The sequence below is a fragment of the Helianthus annuus genome, chromosome 12, assembly GCF_002127325.2.
Source record: "Helianthus annuus cultivar XRQ/B chromosome 12, HanXRQr2.0-SUNRISE, whole genome shotgun sequence".
Classification (NCBI taxonomy): Eukaryota; Viridiplantae; Streptophyta; class Magnoliopsida; order Asterales; family Asteraceae; genus Helianthus; species Helianthus annuus.
The window spans coordinates 65,541,188-65,548,934 of record NC_035444.2 but is presented as its reverse complement, the minus strand read 5'-3'; the positions used below and the strand labels follow the sequence as shown (position 1 = coordinate 65,548,934).

Genomic DNA, 7,747 nt, shown 5'->3' with positions numbered 1-7,747 from the left:
TATAATCGTTTTTTAGTTTCTCCCGAAACAATTTTGTTTACTTCCTCGCATCAACAAGACAACAATTAGTTGTGCACCTCAAATGGGTTTAGGTCAGTCAACAGTTTCTTCGCTTATTTTGGTATTATAAGCATAATTTATTACAACCAATAGCAACAATTTCTGTAAGGAATACCGATCTCGACTAGGGTATTTGTATACATGTTAAGATGACTTTTGATCTGTTTAACAATGAAAGGACTCTAATGTCTATTTCAGATGCAAATGAAATACTTGCGACTTACTTTCTCTTTAGAACCGACCAGCCTTTGACCAGTTTTTCTGATCCATCTAATCCATCATACCCTTAATCAAATAAGTGCACTTCCAATGGACCGTTTTGCTATTTTACTCCTAAGTTCATGAAATCTTTATTCATTGAATCTCATAGTGGATATTGGTCATTGTGTTTTAAGGGGTATTGAACTATTGCCTAAGCTATCAGCTAGAACGAATAAACTTTGCACTCCTCCGTTATCTTGATCATATTAAAATTGTTATTTTGTTTGCAGGTAATGCAAATATCTTCAACTAGATGATATTATTAGTGGTCAAGAATCTTTATTTCAAATACTACAAATCAACTATACTAAATTAGCTGAGGTGAGAATGGTTCTATCTATTTTTTTATCGTTATTTACATGTATTTTCAAATAATCTTGGAAAAAGGCCCAGAATTTATTAGTTGCTTTAGGCCTCTAAAAAGCTTGAGCCGACCCTGCAAAGAATACACACGTTGAAGGTAATCTAAACTACTGCTGACTTTTCTTCTTTTTTTTTCTTTTTTTTTCTGCTACTCATAGATAATATAATAAAGCCAAATTCTAGATTGTTGGCCTTTTGGATGACAAATAATTAAAATGAAAATTAAGATGAGAAATCTTTGCTTCAAACTTTTTGCTCTAATTTTCTCAAATGCCAACGTATCATTTAAAGATGAAAAACACGGGTCCTAATCAATCGGAAAACTACTACAACTTTGAATAGAAAGTGGGGATAGCCAGGAGCACTAATTGTGTTTTATGTTTATATATTCTTGAATTTGGATGTTCTTATTGTTGTTATTAGGTTGTGGATGGATGCATGTGGTTGGCAAATGGGCTTGGTCATGTAATGGGTCCAAAATAGAAACAAACCCGATGAGCCGAAGCCATAACGTCCAAGTCAAATTGAGTATCACGTGAAAAAAACGACCCAAGTGCATTAATGGACCAAAAATCAAGCCAGTTCTATTACGTCCAAGTCACATTTCGTATTCATTTATTTTAATTAAGTGTATTTTTATATTTATGTAGTACTAATACAAAAACAAATCTTTCATTAAAACATACATGGGTTGAAGAACTGAAGGGTTAATCAACACCGGTAAATATTTTTTTAGGCCACCCGACTAACACACGGGGTCATGTTTGTTGATGGAAAGAAACCAGAAATAACTGAAAGATGCACGCAAATAACGTGGCAAGTGGTGCACTTGAAACTTGGCACAAAGGTATGTTACCCTATATATATTAATTAATATAATTGTTGATTAACCCTTCAGTTCTTCAACCCATGTATGTTTTAGGTGGGTATCACTAAGCCATCTACCAGGAAGAATAACATTTGTAGTATGTGTTTTGTTTTCCTTCTTATTCAATGAACTTTTAAAAACAAATGTATATTCTTTTAGGCCGACTCAGTAATATCTACACTTTGCTTTCAGTTATAAAAATGTTTTAAATACCGTGATAATGATTTTGGTTGCAGGATAGAACATCGAGCACTATGCATCTGGGTTAGGCGAGGGTTAAAAGCTACAACATTAAAATATATTGGCAAGGGTTAATAAGTCCTTATCCAAGATGATTTACAAAACGATTACCAAGTTTCTTAGGGATTGATTTGTGTAATTACTTATTGCATATTAGGCAACTTATATGTATATTTTAGCATATATAAATCTAATTTTAAGTTGATACACCATGAGTTTTCATATATTCAAGCGCAAAATATAGTGGTATGTTGTGATTTAGTTCCGACATGCTTCATCAATGCTTTATGTTACCTTTTCATTCTAAAGTTTTGTTTGGTGCTTTAATATTTGGTCCAGAAGATATCCATCCGGCGACCCTTAGACGTGAAGCTTAACTTTGGAAAGGCCTAGAACAAAAAGGATGATTTACATGGGCTTCAATGTCAGTAGATATTATATGTTTGTATTAAGCCACCCGCGAAACTCGCGGGATCTTAGGCTAGTGTTTTATTAAAGTGGATTATGTAAACACTTTTAATGATGTTTTTGGATGTTGTAAACATGTTTAAATACTTATTATGTAAAAGTTTTGTTTAGTGACATTTTTCATACAAATTGCTTTAATAATATAGAAATGTTAAAAATTACTATGGGTCTTACAACTAGCCGTCACTGCAATCTATTTAGCTATATTTCGTTTTCTATTATGTCAACAATACCACCAATTACACCACCACCACTAATTTCAACGACCCACCTTGAAAACCTAATATAAACTTATTTTTCTATTAGTTGAAACGTGTTATGAATTTACATCGAGATAGATGGTAAACGGGCAACAAGCTGCGCTGCTACGCCTTTTTGAATAACAAAACTAAGTCTTTTAAAAACTACGCCATAGATCTTGGGGTTATAATATCACTATGCATGACCTTTTGAACTCGACTAAGTAGGTCCACAGCCTCTGGCGCCAGGAAACCAAAATGATCAAAAGCGAATAGGATAAACATGTGTTGGTTGTTAAGACACGCTTTCTCGTGTTTGGTCACTTTACCTAGAGCAGCCTGACCCACCGTGAAAGCACTACCCCCTACGCCCACAAGAGGGGAAACCCCTGTTAGATCCACACATGCATGTTTTCCTCCTACCCATCCAAAGACCAGAATGTCGGCTGTTCGAAGGGTAGATCTCCCTTCCAACGGGTCAGTTTCGAAATTAACAGGTGCCTATTTCTTAGCAGAAATATCAGTGAGCCTGAATATGTCAAAAAGGACATCCCTAACCAAATCTTGTCGGAATTTGAACCTCGGGAGCTCTCCACAATAAACTGCATGCTCCCCAAAAGAATCTAAACATGCCTTATGACAAACATGGCATACCCAATATTCAAAATAATAACCCAAATCTGAGGACCTCATATTCAAAATAAAAAGCCAGATCTGAAAACCCCTCTACCTCAAACAAAAAACCCAAAACACAATAAAAATTGCAGATCATACAACAACCTTCAATGGGCAGAGATGATGATAATGATGAGTGGTGGCCGGAGTTGCTCTTGAGATGAGCAGTGGGCGGCGACCGAAAGCGTTCTTGAGCGGAGAAGAGGCGACGGGCAGGTGTGTTCTTGGGCGGAGAAAGGGGCGCTAGCCGTAGTTGTTCTTGAGCGGAGAAGGGGGAGGCGGCGAATGGTTTCTGATCTGATGGGTTTCTCGTTTTCTGGCGATGGGGAATGAGAGGTGGAGTAGATGGTGGATGTGGGTTGTGGTTTTGACGGTAGTGGTGGAAGGTGGTGAAGGCGGCGGTGGAGGTTATGGAGAAGTTGTGGTGGTTTTCAAGTTATAGAGGGATAGAGAGAAGATAGGGATGATCGAGAGAGAGAGTATAAGTTGTGTGTATATATATTATTAGAGTAAAATACAATTTCCGTCCTTGTAGTATACACCCACTTACACATACAGCTCTCACTTGAAAAAATTCAACACTTCAGTTCCTGTGGTTATCGGTTGCTAGCAATTAAGTCCCTCCACATAACTTACCGTATGTAATCGAGTGAAAATACCAAAATATCCCCCTCCCCCATTAGTTTACTTAAACTTTCAGTTCCTGAACGTATATATCTAGTTATTTCCTCCATATTCAAAACAATTTCTAATCTACTAACTAAGCACCGACTAATCTTAATTAATCCGCAGTATGAAGGTTTTAACAACAACACCCGTAATAGCACAAGTAACCCGATTTGAAACATCTTTGACTTTTTGAACTTGAATTGGGTTTGACTTATAGAAGTTCAAATGGGTTTGACTTCTACAACGCCCAAACTGTTTTGACCTTTGTTTATTAAATTCCCAAACACCTTACTGCACTTGGTACAACATACATAAAGTGGTTTTAACCTCTGTTTGACCTAAGTTGTTGCCTCAAGTTTGAACATCAAAAGACCTTTTTTTAGTCAAACATGTTTCAACATCAAAATGTTGGATTACAGTTAAATCCTTGTGGTTTTGTTGAATCAAATACATGTTCATTCGAATAAAAGGTTATCTACATTCAATTACATGGATTCAAATACTAGTTCATTCAAATACATGCATTCACTTAAATGCATAAACAAGTTATCAAAAACTAAACATGTTCATTCAAATGACTAACACTAACACATGTTCATTCATCAGCCTTGCAATCTAGAAACAGTCAAATACATGTTCATCCAAAGGTTATCTTAAACTAAACAAACAAACATTGTAAAATTATGTTTCATCATCATTGATAAACCAGAAACTGTAAAATCAGTTATTCATCATCATTGATAATATCATTAAGTCATACAACATTCATACATATTCAAAACATGGGTTACCACTGATCATCAACGGCTAAAACCCAAAACTTGACCAACCCATGTAAAACACTTAAACTGTTGTAATTAACATTGATTATCAACGACTAAAACCAAAAAAACGACCAGACCAAACTAACCAAAACAACAGTTATAGTTACGCTATTAGCTATGCATCATATATGTACAGGAAAAGCAGCCGGAAGCCTTCACATGCGAAGACCGAAACAGAGGTCCACTCGAAACCCCCTGCCGGTCCTCATCAAGACCTGATACTGGATCCTAATGTGACGCCTTGTCACATGTACCCTGAATCCCAATAGAAATCTAAGAAAAACAAAGCACATTTCAGCTATTATACAAACAACACACGAATCGAATGACCAAATGAAAGTTCAAATACAAAATTAAGACAATGCCATACCTAAAACGTGGAAATGTGATCAGAAGAACAATGTATTGCCTCATCGTAAAGCGTATTCATGATGATCAGAGCTCGAAGTCGCCGGAATTCGGTAATTGTCGGTGGGGTTGTTCCATTCGAGAGGTTCTTTGGGGAGCAAGGACTTGAGTGTGGCTTATAAGATAAGTTAAAGGATTAAATATGTACGAGACTTTTTAGATTTGGGGAAATGACCTTTTTGCCCTCAATGCCAAATTGTACTTTACTCTTATAATTAAAAGAAAATAAATATATAAAAAGAAGGTTGGATGAAAATGCACAAAGAAAATGAAAAACATGGTTTAACCAAAATACCCTTTTAGTTAACTGGCCTTTTTGAACGGAGTTAGAGAGTTGGACGAAAATGACAAAAAAATGAGAAAAGTCAGTGACAGAGAGAAGAAAAAATCTATTTGGATTAAAGTGATATTTTGGACTTAAACACAGAAACTAAAATAATACTTTACTCTAGACTTTTTAATACATATATTTATTACATCTTAAATTTCTTTTGCCAAAAAATAAAAATAAAAATTAGATTGTTATGCTTACGACAAGACTTTTGTAATCACTAAAATCGTATTAACTTTCTTTTTTAGAAAGATAATAATGAATAAACCGTTTACTTATTGAAAGTTCACACCTGTTGCCTAGAATTTTTATTAGGATGGTGTGCTGCTGTTAAAATAGTATATTACTTCTGCATATTACTTCAGTTTAATATAATATAAGTGTTACATGTTACTTAATGGTGGGCTTATTTTTTGTTACATGTTACTGGACACTTACTGGACCTATCGCTGTTGCTGGACACTGGATATTACGCTGCTGATGGACTGGGCTATTCGGTTACTGGGCTGTTGGTGCTGTTTGGGCCTATTCGAGATATTGGTGCTGTTTGGGCCTATTCAAGACTGCTGCAAGACTAATGGCTCATTAAAAGAGTTGTCACATAACTTGTTCATTATTGCAGATATCTGATTCCAGCTTCCTCTCTCTAAAACTGTCACTTAGGGTTTCTGTCCATGTAACCGCTGGTTTGTTTGTATCAGTGATTTTGTCTTGTGAGATCTTGTGAGATTTGATGATTATTGTGTTGATAATCATCTGTGTTTGAGGGTTGAGAGTTAATATCAATTTATCTTCATTCTGTTCGTCGTTTTTTCAGTTGTAATCATCAAGTTTCTCGGTTAATAAAGTGCTTTGGTTTGGGTTCTTGTCGATTACAGTTTGATACCATTGTTTTAACATGGTATCAGAGCATTGATTGCTCTTGGGAGTTCCGATCAGTGTTCCGCTACGTATTCGAGGTGGATCTGAGTAGTTATCTTGTTGCCGGTTCCAGATCTTGAAGATTTCATTGTCTTGAAGTTTGTGCTGTTCGAGTTTGCAGAAACCCTAAATCTAGGGTTTGTGTTGCTGTCCGAGTCTTGGTGAACTTCACTGTTTGCCGACATTGGAGCTGCGTTTTGGAAGGAATATTGGAAGTTGCCGCTCTGATTAGGGTTCAATCCTCAAATATTGTAAAATCCTAATCAGATTTGGAGGAACCCTGACTTGGGTTCATCTGCTTGGTGAGATCTTTCCTTGTTATATTTCTTCCGTTTTTTCTGTTTCCCTGCATTTAGGCATTATTGTTGCCGAGGTAGTGTGGACCGGTTTTATTGATTGGGACACAGGAAGGGTACATCCTGTTGCAGTTTTTGGCTGATTGTTTGGTTCTTGATTTGCTCATATTCTCTGTTATTTGTTGTTTCTGTTTATCTCTGTTTGTTAGACTGTGTCTGGGTCTACATGCTCCCTTGATAAGACTTGCAGAGGCACCTTTGAGTGATGAACCTCTGATCTGGTCCCTGTCAAGGTTTCGCCCTAGTTACTTACTGGTGTAATTGTTGTGATAGATTTGTGCTTTGTTTATTCTTCCTGTTTTTTTGTTCTTGGTTGCTACTTATTGTGTGTTTACAATGGTCGATGGTCCTGCTGTCACAAGTGGTGGTTCTGGTCCTAATGATCCACCACCTGAGACACTTGTGAGTAACTTTGATGCAAGTGATCCTTTATACTTGCATCCGTCTGATTCTAGTAATCTAACTATTGTGTCCATTAAATTGAAAGGATCTGAGAATTACACAATTTGGTCTAATGCTATGCAACTTGCTTTATAAGTAAAAAATAAATGGAGATTTATTGATAAAAGCTGTGTTAAATCTGAAACCAATGATGTTCTTGCTAGGCAATGGGATAGATGTAACTGTATTGTATTAATTTGGATTTTGAATTCAATTAGTGAAGAGTTGTATATGGGGAATATTTTTTCAAAAATGGCTTGTGATGTTTGGACAGATTTAAAGGAAACTTACAATAAAATAGATGGATCTGTTGTGTTTGATCAGTACCAGAAAATTAATTCATTTAGTCAAAATGGATCTAGTGTGTCTGAATACTATCATAAGTTGAATGTTATGTGGGGACAATTAGATCACATTTTGCAATTGCCTACCTGTTCTTGTAACGCTGCCAAGGATTTCAATGTTTTTAATCACATGATAAAATTGATGCAGTTATTAATGGGTTTGGATTATGTGTATCAAGGGGTTAGAACTAATCTTTTGATGAAAGAAACTTTACCAACAGTTAAAGAAGCATTTACTGTAGTTTCTAGAGAAGAATCTCATAGAAACTATAGCGGTGG

At 35.9% G+C, this 7,747-nt stretch overlaps 1 long non-coding RNA gene across 1 annotated transcript; it reads left to right on the top strand.

The window, feature by feature from the left end:
- Window positions 1-587: 587 nt before the first annotated feature.
- LOC110896783 lies at window positions 588-2,080 on the top strand. Its single transcript, XR_002568161.2, has 3 exons — window positions 588-781; window positions 1,421-1,531; window positions 1,607-2,080. It is a non-coding gene; the product is annotated as an uncharacterized LOC110896783 (long non-coding RNA).
- The last annotated feature ends 5,667 nt before the right edge of the window (window positions 2,081-7,747 follow it).